Genomic DNA, 13,750 nt, shown 5'->3' with positions numbered 1-13,750 from the left:
GCTAGGACTAGCTATCCAGCTCTCAAAACAAAACTAAAACACACCCTGTGGCTGCAAGCCCAAAGCAAAAGTAAAAACAGACAGACAGCCTAGCTTCACCCACTCTCTGACATCACTGCAGCTATCTAATAAACACCCATTTCTTAAAGGTATACCCGCTACAGCTATTCGATAAACACCCATTTCTTAAAGATACTCTCACATGACAGCTATTATTAACACAAATATAGAATGTCATAAATTATGTAACTATTATAAATCTTGCAATTTTAAACAATAAGGTACTGGACAGTACTGATTTATAGAATCTCTTCATAAAATTTTAAAATGGCATAAAAAGTATAATTGGGTAGATTTGACAATTGATTTAGCATCAAAATTCTCCACTTGTGCATGTGTCTCACTGTGTGCTCATACTTGTATTCTTTCATCCCCCCGCCATGGGAAAGTGGTTCATTCTAAGCTCAGTCATTTCTCAATGGCATTAATTCATAATCAAGTCTGAGAACTTGGGCTGGATTCTCTGGTGTCCCAGCCGTGTGTTTCTTGATGGCCCGCTGCTCAGAATTCTAACTTCCTGCCACTTGCCAATGGAATTTACCATTGCAGCCACCCCATCCCACCAGGAACCCTGTGGGCAGGGATGTACTGGTGACAGGAACAGGGAAGCCCAACGGCTGGGGAATCCAACTCTTGTAAAAGTCAGTTATCTAATGTTTTAAACACAAAATCCACAGCATTTCAAACATTGAAAAAGGACATAACTCAAAACAGACAAAAGATGAAACCTGAATGAAGGGACGTAGATACACTCGTTACATGGGGAATTATGACTAGGGACTTGCATGACAGATGAGTTTAGGGAGAGGAGGAAAGAAACCACGAACAGAGTTCAACAGAAGGATAGGTGCTTGTTACATGACATAATAATTATCTTTATTATTGTCACAAGTAGGCTTACATTAACACTGCAATGAGGTTACTGTGAAAATCCCCAAGTCGGCAATTTCCGGGGCCTGTTCGGGTACACTGAGGGACAATTCAATCCTTGCCCCGGGTCACTGTCCGTGTGGAGTTTTCATTCTCCCCGTGTCAGCATGGGTTTCACCCCCACAACCCAAAGATACCCCCACAACCCAAAGGGCAGCACAGTAGCATAGTGGTTAGCACAATTGCTTCACGGCTCCAGGGTCCCAGGTTCGATTCCTGGCTTGGGTCGCTGTCTGTGCGGAGTTTGCACATTCTCCCCGTGTCTGCGTGGGTTTCCTCCGGGTGCTCTGGTTTCCTCCCACAGTCCAAAGATGTGCAGGTTAGGCGGATTGGCCATGATAAATTGCCCTTAGTGACCAAAATTGCCCTTTGGGTGGGGTTACTGGGTTATGGGGATAGGGTGGAGGTGTGGGCTTGGGTAGGGTGCTCTTTCCAAGAGCCAGTGCTGACTCGATGGGCCGAATGGCCTCCTTCTGCACTGTAAATTCTATGATATGCAGGGTAGGTGGATTGGCCACACCAAATTGTCCCTTAATTGGAAAAAAAAAATTGGGTACTCTATTTTTAAAAAGTAGAGGAAAGGGTTTTGCAACTACACTAACCTTTCCTTAAATCAAAGCTGGGATCTTCTGTCCCTTGATATCAGTGTAGATTTCAGAAGTTATATCCTTTTTGTACTGAAATAACCAATCAACTTCAGTTCCTCGTTTGACAAGTCATATTGTGAATTTTATGTTTGTTGTTCTGTAATATTCTGAGCTCCGCCCTCTGTGAAAGCTGCCAGCCCTCAGGGTGGATTTCAAGTAAAACATAATAATAATAATCGCTTATTGTCACAAGTAGGCGTCAATGCAGTTACTATGAAAAGCCCCAAGTCGCCACATTCCGGCACCTGTTCGGGAGGCCGGTACAGGAATTGAACTTGTGCGGTTGGCCTTGATCTGCATTACAAGCCAGCTGTTTAGCCCACTGTGCTAAAACCAGCATTCCTGACTTGCTTCAGAACAGGGAGTGTCCTTTCTGGTCAAATCAAATCTAACTAGTCTAACAACTCACAACTAATTAATTGTGAACAAAGTTAGGTATAACTTGAATTTTGTCTCATTTTGTTCAGGGGAAGTTCAGTGAAACTGACACCCTGTTGCAGATTAATTGTTGCCTTTCCCTCCGGACATTTTGTACTAAAATTCCTGTCAGTTTCCTAATATTTGCACTTTGAGCTCAGAGCCAACAGACAGTGTCTCGTCAGTGAGTTGAGGGAAAGGCTATCTCATAAGCATATTAACCATTCGGTGCTCAAATAAACTACACCTAAATATCAATTGCTGCGCTTACCAACTGACTGGCCACAGTTAGATGCACCATTTTAAATTTGCTGCAGGTACTTCACATTATTAAGTAAAGGTTACTCCTGTGCAGTAGTCATAGAATCATAGAATTTACAGTGCAGAATGAGGCCATTCGGTCCATCGAGTCTGCACCAGTTCTTGGAAAGAGCACCCCACTTAAGTCCACACCTCTACCTTATCCCTGTAAAACAATAACCTCACCTAACCCAAGGGCAATTTAGCATGGCCAATCCACCTAACCTGCACATCTTTGGACTGTGGGATGAAACCGGAGGAAACCCACGCACACACTGGGAGAATGTGCAAACTCCGCAGACAGCGACCCAAGCCAGGAATCAAACCTGGGACCCTGGAGCTGTGAAGCAATTGTGCTAACCACTGTGCTACTGTGCCGCCCTACACTATTGTGTAGTATATATAAAAAGGATGGATATTCCTTGTTTTCAGAGTGAGTATTAAACTGCAATAAACATCAAACCATAATCTGATCTGAGATACAAGGCATGGATTGTGATACGAGGAGAGATTCTCCAACCGTGCCCTGGTAGCGAGATTCTGTGGTCCCGGTTTCCCGGCGATGTGGTGTGGCTTCAATGGGAAATCGTATTGACAAGTGGCAAGAGTACAGAATCCCACCATTAGGGCGGTATGGCTAAATTCTCTGTCCTCGCTAGCAGCCATAGCAGGGAGACCTGCAATGGAGAATCCCACCCATTATTTTTTACTCTTTTGTTTCCTCACTGTGCGTCACCAGGATTCCCTTGGCCAGAGGCACAACCTTGAGCGACAGCCCAATCATCCCCCAAATATTTATCTTCAGCTGAACTCTTCCTTCCGCCTTTTCCCTTGTTTCAATCTACTGCTGTTTTGTATCATAACTTAAAAAAGGACAAGTTCATCTTTACTGGTGAGTGGATTTGGAGGATAAATGGTGGGTTTATGCATCTGCTGGCATAAAATTTTAAAACAGAGTCAATAGTTTAACGTCTTTTAAGAGAGACATTAAATCTCCCATGATGTCTACCCTCTCATGAGGACATAAAGAATCGCACGTCACTATTTCAAAGAACAACAGGGGAGTTATCCCTGGTGTTCCTGGCCAACCTGTATCTTACCAACATCACAAAAACAGATGACCGTACAAGTATTACACTGCGGAAACCTGCTGTCTGCAAACAAACTGCTACAATTATTACATCTTGACAATGGCTACAATTCAAAGTATTTCATTCTCTTGAAAAACACTCTTGAAATGTGAAATAAAAACAAAATACTGGAAATTCCTCAGGTTTTTGGGAACAGGCATTTCAAGATGTCTTCAATCCTTTATGTAAAAAGAATTGTGATTTTCCAATTTCCCTCCTAAATGGCCAGGCACTACTTCAGGGTAATGTCACCATGCTCTTAGTTTTCCATCAAAAGGAATAGTTATCACTATCATTCCAGCATTTCAAATGCATTCATCAGATCATTCCCCGATCATCTGAATCAGTGTAACACAAGATAGAATTCTGCAATTTGGGAGCATGCCGTGAATATCTCTCTCCTCCCCTATTCTGTCTCTTAATTCCATTACTATTTCAAATCCAAGGACAGGATTTTCCAGCTCTTCCTGCCCGGAGGGTCATCCAGTCTGTTGACCCTTTGTTGTGGCTTCCTTCGCAAAGGGCTGGCAAGCCAGGCAAAAAGCATAGAATCCCGATAGTGCGGAAGGCGGCCATTTGGCCCATCGATTCTGCATCAACCCTCTGAAAGAGCCCCCTACCTGGGCCCACTCTCCTGCCCCACACCACCCTACGACCCCACCTAACCTGCACTAAGGGGTAATTTTAGCACGGCCAATCCACCTGACCTAAACCACTTGAAAGACTATAGACGTCAGTGGAATCAAAGACCCTCCCAGCAGCCAATGGCTCACTGCATCAGCTGTGGGAAAACCTCCCCCGACCATGCTTCAGAATCCTCGCCCAAGTCAAAAGGCTGCCTCCAATTTCTTAAACTGTCATTTTAGCCATTATGTTTTATGAGGAACATTCTCAAAAGTCTTCCTGAAATCCAAGTAAATTACTCATTTGTCAAACTTTTTCGTGATTTCCTCAAAGATATCTATTGGATTAGGCACACATGACATACCTTAATAAAGCTATACTGGCTCCCTCTGATCAATTTATATTTGCTCTTGTAGTGATGTGATATCTAATCAGAAGATGTTTTTAACAAAGTGCCACATAGCAGGCTTGTCAGCAAATTGAATTCCTTGGGGTAAAAAAGGACAGTGATAAATAGAAAATTGACTGAATCACAGGAAAGAGGGAAGTAATTAACTGTTGCTTTCTGGACAAAAGGATATCCAGTGGGTTTTCCCAGGGTCACTACTGAGACCACTGCGCTTGAAAGTATATTAAAGGTTTTGGCTCGAGTGTACAGGGCACACTTTCAAAGTCTGCAGATGACACAAAACGTATTGTGAGGAGAATGATGATAAGTTTCAAGTGGGCATATGCTAATTGGTGCATAGGTAGGTTCATGTCAACACAGAAAGTCATAAGGTTGTAACAGCAGTGTTTTAGAAACAAAGGTATGAATGAGTGTTCTAAGCATGTTATTGTTACAGTATGGTTCACTGGTTCTGTACAGAGTGTACACTCGGTGAATGGGCTTGAAGGTACCACGAGGTAGCATGGAGTGAGAAGCCAATGTGGTGGGTTGGGGGCCTGAAATACCATGGAGGGTATGAGGGGTGGGTGGAAAGATACAAGTTAGCATGGGTAAGGCCTTTTGAACTTATTTTTCAAAATATTCCTGAATCATGACTTCTTGGAGGGGCTGTGAAGCACAAGCAATGGAGAAGCTGGCCCAGGTCCACAGAAAATTGGGCTGAAGAGATGCTTACCGTACCCCAACTATGGAGCCTGCCAAATCTGAAATAAAGATTCAAGCTACCATATGCACCCTCGCCTACAACACTGAAAAGTGGGGGTGCTGGGGGCAGGAATATTGGAATTGGAACCCTCCTGCAATTTAAAAATAGTTTCAGAGTCCTTTCAACGTAAATCTGGCCCTTTCCATCCTCCTCTCAACTTTCTTTCCAACCTCTCTTTGTGCCATCTGCAAATATGGCTGCAATACAGTCAGTCCCTTCATCCAAGTCATTGATATAGATTATAAATAATTGAGGTCCCAGCACTGATCACTGCGACACCCATGTGTTACAGATGGTCAGACTGAAAATGATCCACTCATCCCAACTCAGTTTCCTGTTAGCCAATTCTCTATTAGCACGCGTAAATCATTCTATCTTGTGCAGTAATCTTTTATGTGGTACCACATCAAAAGAGATTTGAAAAGCTAGATATAAAACTACTGGTTCCTTTTAACCGCCCTGCTGAGCGTCGCTGGCCGGGGATTTTTAATCAATTTTTAATATATGTCATGGTGGGATACCAATGTGGATCTCAAGGGCTTCATCCTGGGTTTCTGGGTTAAGAGAATCCATAGGAGAATAGGAGGCAATTCTGTACCGACTCTCTAAAAGAGCACACTCCCCTGCCCTATCCCCACAACCCCACCTGGTTTTGTGAGGCAGCAGTGCTGACCACTGTGCCACCACAGTGACATTATCACTATCCCATCAGCTCGCAGAAAACACAAATTTCCCTTTCACAAAACCATGTTAACTGTTTGAATGTAGTATAAGTTTTGAAGTGTCCTGCTACTACCTCTTCAGCAATGGATTCTAGCATCTTCCCAATGATGGTTGTTAGGCTAACTGGCCTTTTTTTGTTGTTCATTTAGAGACTGCGGGGGGTGGGGTCGCCGGCTTAGCCAGCATTTATTGGCCATCCCTATTTGCCCTTCAGGTGGTGGTGAGCTGCCTTCTTGAACTGCTGTTGTCCCTGAGGTGTAACACACTGTGCTGTTCGGGAGAGAGTTGCAGAATTTTGATCCAACGACAGTGAAGGAACCGTGATATATTTCCAAGTCAGAATGGTGAGTGACTCTGAGGGAAACATCCAGGTGGTTGTGTGTCCCAGGAACCTGCTGCCTTTGTCCTTCTAGATGATAGCGGTTGTGGGTTTGGAAGGTGCTGCTGAAGCCTTGTTCCTGCAGTGCTTCGTGTAGATGGTTACCAGAACAGTTGAAAGGCTAGCAATTGTGTGGCAAATAACTCTCCTCCTGACTCCCCAAATGCCTGTCCACCATCTACAAGGCATAAATCAGGAGTGTGATGGAATACTCGCCACTTAACTGAATGAGTGCAGCTCCAACAACACCCAAGACGTTTAACAGTAACAGCATCCAGGACAAAGCTTGATTGGTACCCCTTTCACAAACATTCACTCCCTCCATCACTGACACACAGTTGCAGCCATGTGTATCATCTACACTGGATAAAAGCAAATTACTGCGGATGCTGGAATCTGAAACGAAAGGGAAAATGCTGGAAAATTTCAGCAAGTCTGGCAGCATCTGGCTGCAGCCTCACGACGCTGAGGTCCCAGGTTCAATCCTGGCTCTGGGTCACTGTCCATGTGGAGTTTACACATTCTCCCCGTGTCTGCGTGGGTTTCGCCCCCACAACCCAAAGATGTGCAGGGTAGGTGGATTGGCCACGCTAAATTGCCCCTTAATTGGAAAAAATGAATTGGGTACTCTAAAATTGTATTTAAAAAAAAGTCTGGCAGCATCTGTAGGGATTCCAATCAGGGGTCAATATAGACCCTTGCTTTTCCTGATGTACATTAATGATCTAGATTTTGACGTGCAGGGGGCAATTTCAAAGTTTACAGATAATACAAAACTTGGCTGTATTGTAAATGGAGGCCAGTGTAGAACGTCAAAAGGACATAGTTGTTGAAGTGTGCAGACCCCTGGGGAACACCCCTGCAAACTTCCGTCCAGTCCAAAAAATATCCATTGAACATCACTCTCTGCTTCCTGTTACTCAACCAGTTTTGAATCCATGTTACTACTCTCCCTTTTATTCCATGAGCTGTAACTCTTACAAGTCTGTTGTATGGCACTGTATTGAATGCTTTTTGATGTGTACACCACATCAGCAACATTACCCTCATGAACTATGAGAGGCTTCTGGTGGCGACATGTAGGTGAAGGTCGCACAGTGGGTGGCTCCTGCTAGAGCGTCTGGTTGTTGACCCTTTGTACCCAGTTTGCAGGAACAATCTTGGATCGTAGGTGTTGGAAAGTCTGAAGGATGTCAAAGTTCCAGAAGAAGAATCAGGGAAAGAAGGGGGTGAGCAGTGACTTCAACTGAGTCCAGGAGGAGGAAAGATGGTGGGTGCATGCCCGTCGGGTGGGGCCACATGCCCTTTACAGTAGATAAGCTGGCCGGAGTCATGGCGGGGGCTTTGAGCGTCTGTTCTCCAGCATTTTGATATGCATCGAAAAGAGATGATGATCTCGCTCAAGGAGTGGGTGGAGGAGACTCTTGCCCCGATGAAGGAGGCTTTGGCAAAGACATCGATGGAGGTGCGGGAGCAAGGAAAGATGTTGAAGGAGGTGTAGAAGGCATAGCGATCAGTTCACCTCGATGGGCGAGGCACTGCGGAGGGTGGTGGAGAGCAATCTAGGGCTGAACCAAAAGTGGAGGACCTGGAGAACAGGTCACGAAGGCAGAATTTAAGGGTCATTAGATTGCCTGAGGGGGATGGATGAATGGAGGCCGGCGGAATACTTTGAGAGATGTTCGCTATGTTTCTGGGGGAAGAGGAGGACACCCCTCAGGGCCAACTGGTCGCTTCAGCAGAAATCGAAGACAAATGAGCCACAGAGGGCTGTGATAGTATGCTTCCACAGCTATCAGGTGAAGGTGCTGAGATGGGTGAAGCTGAGCTGAGAAGGCGTTGGTATTTGGACATACTAGGATCTTACAGCGGAGTTGGCGAGGAGGGGGGGCGGCCTTTGGCCGGGCGAAGGCAGTATCATACAAGAGTAACATGAGGTTTCGGTTGATCTACCCGGCGAAGCTGAGGGTGACTCACAACTCTAAGGACTTTTTTTTTAAAATTTAGAGCACCTGATTCATTTTTTCTAATTAAGGGGCAATTTAGCGTGGTCGCTCCACCTGCCCTGCACATCTTTGGGTTGTGGGGGCGAAACCCACGCAAACACGGGGATAATGTGCAAACTCCACACGGACAGTGACCCAGAGTCGGGATCGGACCTGGGACCTCAGCGCCATGAGGCAACGGTGCTAACCACTATGACTCCGTGCTGCCTGATCTCTGAGGACTTCTACTTTGAGACGATGGAAGAGACAAAGGCGTTTGTGAAAGCTGAAGGACAGGGACTGAGATGAGTTTTGACTTTTATGGTGTTGATCTTTCTCTTCTTTTGTGTGTATCTCTCTTCTCTTTTTCTTGAGTTTTTGTTTTTACTTATGCTTGATGTTGCAGTTGGGAAAGGATGGTTTGGGGGTTGGTGGTGATCGGGGCCATATTTGGGGTGTCAGGCCTGCCGGAGTTACAGACGGGAGCAGGGGCAGATGGTTTAGCTCGCAGGTGGGTTCTAGTGGGGTGGAGTTCAGCTTCTACACTTTGAGCCTCAGCGTGGTGGGGGGATCTAATGGAATTCTTGCATTTGAGGATGTGAAGTTTGCCCTAAAAGGGCATCCACAAGAGATGCCGTTAGTTTATTCTGCATTTCGGGGAGTTAGTTACCGTCAACTGGGGGGGATTGATTGGCCGGAAAGGGGGGGGAGCGAGGGGGGTTTTGTGCTGGGTTTATTTTGTGATGTGATGTTTTTTTAAATGTTAAAAACGTGAATAAAAATACTTTTTTAAAAAATAAGTGTGAGGTAGGAAGAACATGGAGACAATATAAAGTTGGGGTACAATTCTGAAGGGGCTGCAGGAGCAGAGGGACCTGCCCGTATATATCCATAGATCATTGAAGGTGTCAGAACAGGTGGAAAGAGCAGCTAATAAAGCATATTGTATCCTGGGTTTATTATAGAGCAGAGTACAAGAGCAAGGAGATGATGCTGAATTTATACAAGACACTAGTTGGACCCCAGCTAGAGTATTTTGTACAGGTCTGGGCTCCACCCTACAGGAAGGATGTGAACGCATTGGACAGAGCGCAGAAGAGGTATAGATGGATGGTTTCAGCAATGAGAAACTTCAGCTAAGAGGTAGGTTGGGACGATTTTCTTGGAGAGAAGAAGGTTAAGCGGAAATTTGGTAGGGATATTCAAAATCAAGAGGATGCTGGACAGAGTAAATAGGGAGCAACTGTTCCTGCTCGAAAAAGGAACAAGAACGAGATGGAACAAATTTGAAGTGATTTTCAAAAGAAGCAAATGTGATGTGAAAAGATCTGGAATACATTGTCTGAAAGGATGGTGGAGGCAGGTTCCAGTGAGACACTGAAGAGGACATCAGATGATTATTTGAACAGAAATAACATGCAGAGGTGCGGCGTCATAATGCTCATTCGGAGAGTCGGCGCTGACACGATGGCCCGAATGGTTTCCTTCTACACCGTATCAATTCTGTGATTCCATGATGAAAAAGACAGGCGAGGAGGGTAGATTGGAGATTTAACAGCAGTTTGTAGTTATGGAAGGTTCAATTGTGAGTTTATTAATGAGGGGTTTATGATGGAATATTTTCAGGGAATAATCCAGTGCTTGAGATGACAGAGTTAATGATATTAGATAACATGGAACCTAAGAAGGGAGGTTTGGTGCAAAGGTATTTAGTGGGACTAGGGCCCAAAGAGCTGGAGTTGGTGTAATCAACAAGGTAACTCAAAGTAGACTTGCGGGAAGATGTAAATAAACAAGATCCTTATTTGAGGATAATGTGGTTGGGAAGAGATGGGTGGGGGAAGGGAAGGATGTTGAAAGGTTTGGCTTGGTGAGCAAGAAGGAAAGGCAAAGGCAGCTAAACAATCTCCATGACCAAAAAGCTCACTGCTCATCTTGTTTGAGCTGTTGAGGCTGGAAAATTAAATGAAGAAGTGTTCAAAAGAGAGCTTGTGGCTGATAAGAAAAAACGGAGTTATTTTAGAATTCTGGAATGCTCCTGGAGCAGGTTTGAGACATAAAAGCAGGACTTGGCAGTGGTTAGCATGATTACATCAAATCTGGTGATTCAGGCTGAACCATTTGTCTGTCAAAAACTTTCCAATGTGCATGATTAGAGACCGGGTCATTTCAAAGTGTAAGACAGTAAGGATTTCACTGGAGACAAGGGTGGAGATGATAGAACAGATCGATAGGTGCAGAAGCATTGTAACAAATGGAGTATAGAAGGCTAATTGGGAATTTGAAAGTTTGTTATGTGGCTGGGGGGGGGGGGGGGGGGGGGGGGGGGGAAATATTGGCCGGGGAGACAAAAAAAGCAGGTGGGCCTTTACAGAAAGGGAACATGAATAGGATGGAATACAAAAGAGCGATCAGGAATGGTATTGTCACCAATTGAGATGACAGGAGTAAAAATTTGCAGGAGGATTCTATTCCCATTAGTGGGCTCTGATCAATCAAACAACACCCAATTCCTCACTCCCCACCATCCCTGCCGGAGTTCCAACGCCCACTGAGGACGAAGGGAAGTATTTTGGGAGATACAGCAATGTTTCGTTCTGCGTCCATTCACACTGCAGGTACCAGTGCATGAAGGGATGGTCGGAGTATACTGTACCCTCAGAGCACTGGTTGAAACCACTCTAATCCTATTCCAGGTTTCTGATACTGACAAAGCTCTGCTGCAATTACCGAGCCCTTCAAGATCTGTACAGCCATTTAAACAACAGGCCTCAAAACCAGAGGACTGACGCTAATTTCAGAACATATCATGAGGGTATGTGGAATCACTGTGATTAACAGCATCAGCAGCTTGAGTGGTGAGGCCCGAACCAATGGGGGTTGACCTGTCCACTGCCAGGGATGAGGAGCTGATGGCAGGAAGAGTGTCAAACTGCAGGACAGAGTATTTCTTTCAGAAAAGAGCAGTGCTGATCCTGGAGCTTTCAGTACTTTGGGTGTTGCTCATCGTGGCGCAGAGACTAAAGGTTGACACGGCTGTTCAATCACCAAAGGAAAGAAGAATATTTGGATCTGGGAACATGAAAGAGCAGCACAGGCTCTGGAAGCACTAGGAAGAGACAAGCTAAAAGAACACTCTGAATTGGCAATATTGAAGTCTGTCAAAACTAATTAACATCTTTTTACTCCATGGATCAGAGTTGAGAATGACTTAACTTCACACAAAAATAAATGTGTTCACAGGTGTCTGAGGGGGTCAATGCATGACCTCCGTCACAGGTCGGACAGACGGTGGTTAGAGGAGTGGGTGGGAAGGATGCCTGGGTTGCCCAGTGCTCCTTTCACTACAGAAACATAAAGTAGATCGAGTGTGGTTGTGAGAAAGGTTAACCAGAATGTAGGATGTATAGATAGGTGTAAAAATTACACGAGAGCAGCAGATAAACGACCTCCAACACCATACTCCACAATGACGCCACTGGCAAGAACACAGCAGAAATATGAGGTGAACATTCTCATCAACAAGATTAGGAATCTGGGGTGTCCCTTTCAGTTATCTCCATTACACCATCTTGGTAACATCATCATCATCAGCAGAAGTATAGCGGCTCAAGTCGACTCATTATGCTCACGGGACAACCAATAAAAGTGAACAATAAAAGTGCCAGATCCCACTCCAGGAAACATGGATAAATTTAAACGCAGCAATCAATAATCTAATTTAGCTTCTACACTTTGGTTACAGAATACCAAAATTGACTTATTGAGTAATCCTAACAATCAATCTCTACCTCAGTGATCTCAATGTTTCCATCCTCCCCGGGTTACACACTGTCTGATCTCACTGACTCCATCCTCCCCGGGTTACACACTGTCTGATCTCACTGACTCCATCCTCCCCGGGTTACACACTGTTTGATCTCACTGACTCCATCCTCCCCGGGTTACACACTGTCTGGTCTCACTGGCTCCATCCTCCCCGGGTTATACACCGTCTGATCTCACTGGCTCCATCCTCCCCGGGTTACACACTGTCTGATCTCACTGACTCCATCCTCCCCGGGTTACACACTGTCTGATCTCACTGACTCAATCCTTCCCGGGTTACACACTGTCTGATCTCACTGACTCCATCCTTCCCGGGTTACACACTGTCTGATCTCACTGGCTCCCTCCTCTCCGGGTTACACACTGTCTGATCTCACTGACTCCATCCTCCCCGGGTTACACACTGTCTGATCTCACTGGCTACATCCTCCCCGGGTTACACACTGTCTGATCTCACTGGCTCCATCCTCCCCGGGTTACACACTGTCTGATCTCACTGGCTCCATCCTCCCCAGGTTACACACTGTCTGATCTCACTGGCTCCATCCTCCCCGGGTTACACACTGTCTGATCTCACTGGCTCCATCCTCCCCGGGTTACACACTGTCTGATCTCACTGGCTCCATCCTCCCCGGGTTACACACTGTCTGATCTCACTGGCTCCATCCTCCCCGGGTTACACACTGTCTGATCTCACTGGCTCCATCCTCCCCGGGTTACACACTGTCTGATCTCACTGGCTCCATCATGATTTTGGTTGTCTGATTTCTACTTTACCCCCACCCATGTGCGAAATACAAACATACAAAGTAGTGATGGAAGTGAGCCACCTGACCCCTGCAGCCTGCTGCTTTATTGACAAGACCAAGGCTGATTAGCCCAAACTTTATTTTACTTTGTACTCCCATCCCTCCCAGAAACTTTCAACCTTGTTTTCATGATGTGGACATTCCGGCGTTGGACTGGGGTGGACACTGTAAGAAGTCTGACAACACCAGGTTAAAGTCCAACAGGTTTGTTTGGAATCAGTAGCTTTCGGAGCACTGCTCCTTCCTCGGTTGCGGTGGGAGTGGTGACCTCTTCATTCACCTGAGGAAGGAGCTGCGCTCTGAAGGAGAGCGAATCCAAACAAACCTGTTGGACTTTAACCTGATGTTGTCAGACTTCTTACTGAACCTTGTTTTCAGTCAAGAATCTCACTCGTCTTAAAAATGATTGAGCCTCCACTGCTCTGGGAAAGATTAACTTCTCTCCCTCTCTGCTCAGTGTTTTTATTTGGAAAGCGCGCCTTGAATTTCCTGGACCCGATCCCACTTTTGTGTTTGATTTCCGCATTTGAACAAACATTCGCCATTTTCCCTCATCTACAGAACCCGATTATTATCGCCATGAAACTATTGAAATGCAGTGTATCAATTGTATAAAATGCTGCAGAATATACTGTCCCAATCTGTGTGAATACTCTATTAGGCTGCAGCTGTCATTGCTTCCTTACCGCTTTTACACAGCAACTCGCTCCATCCACAATCCCCGGATTGGCGGCCGGCTGCAACACTGCGCCGGCGCAGTAACC

At 45.5% G+C, this 13,750-nt stretch overlaps 1 protein-coding gene across 2 annotated transcripts in view; it reads right to left on the bottom strand.

Moving 5' to 3' along the window:
* LOC119967846 (NACHT, LRR and PYD domains-containing protein 3-like) overlaps positions 1-13,750 on the bottom strand; it is an 89,381-nt gene extending 75,631 nt beyond the window's left edge. For both annotated transcript variants that reach the window (XM_038800889.1, XM_038800890.1), the window contains exon 1: positions 13,673-13,750. The gene's annotated coding sequence lies outside the window, so the exon portion shown is untranslated. The remainder of the gene's footprint in view (positions 1-13,672) is intronic.

This window comes from Scyliorhinus canicula, chromosome 6 (genome assembly GCF_902713615.1).
Source record: "Scyliorhinus canicula chromosome 6, sScyCan1.1, whole genome shotgun sequence".
NCBI classification, from domain to species: domain Eukaryota; kingdom Metazoa; phylum Chordata; class Chondrichthyes; order Carcharhiniformes; family Scyliorhinidae; genus Scyliorhinus; species Scyliorhinus canicula.
Note: the sequence above shows the minus strand (reverse complement) of the source record. Positions and strands in the feature narration are given on the sequence as shown.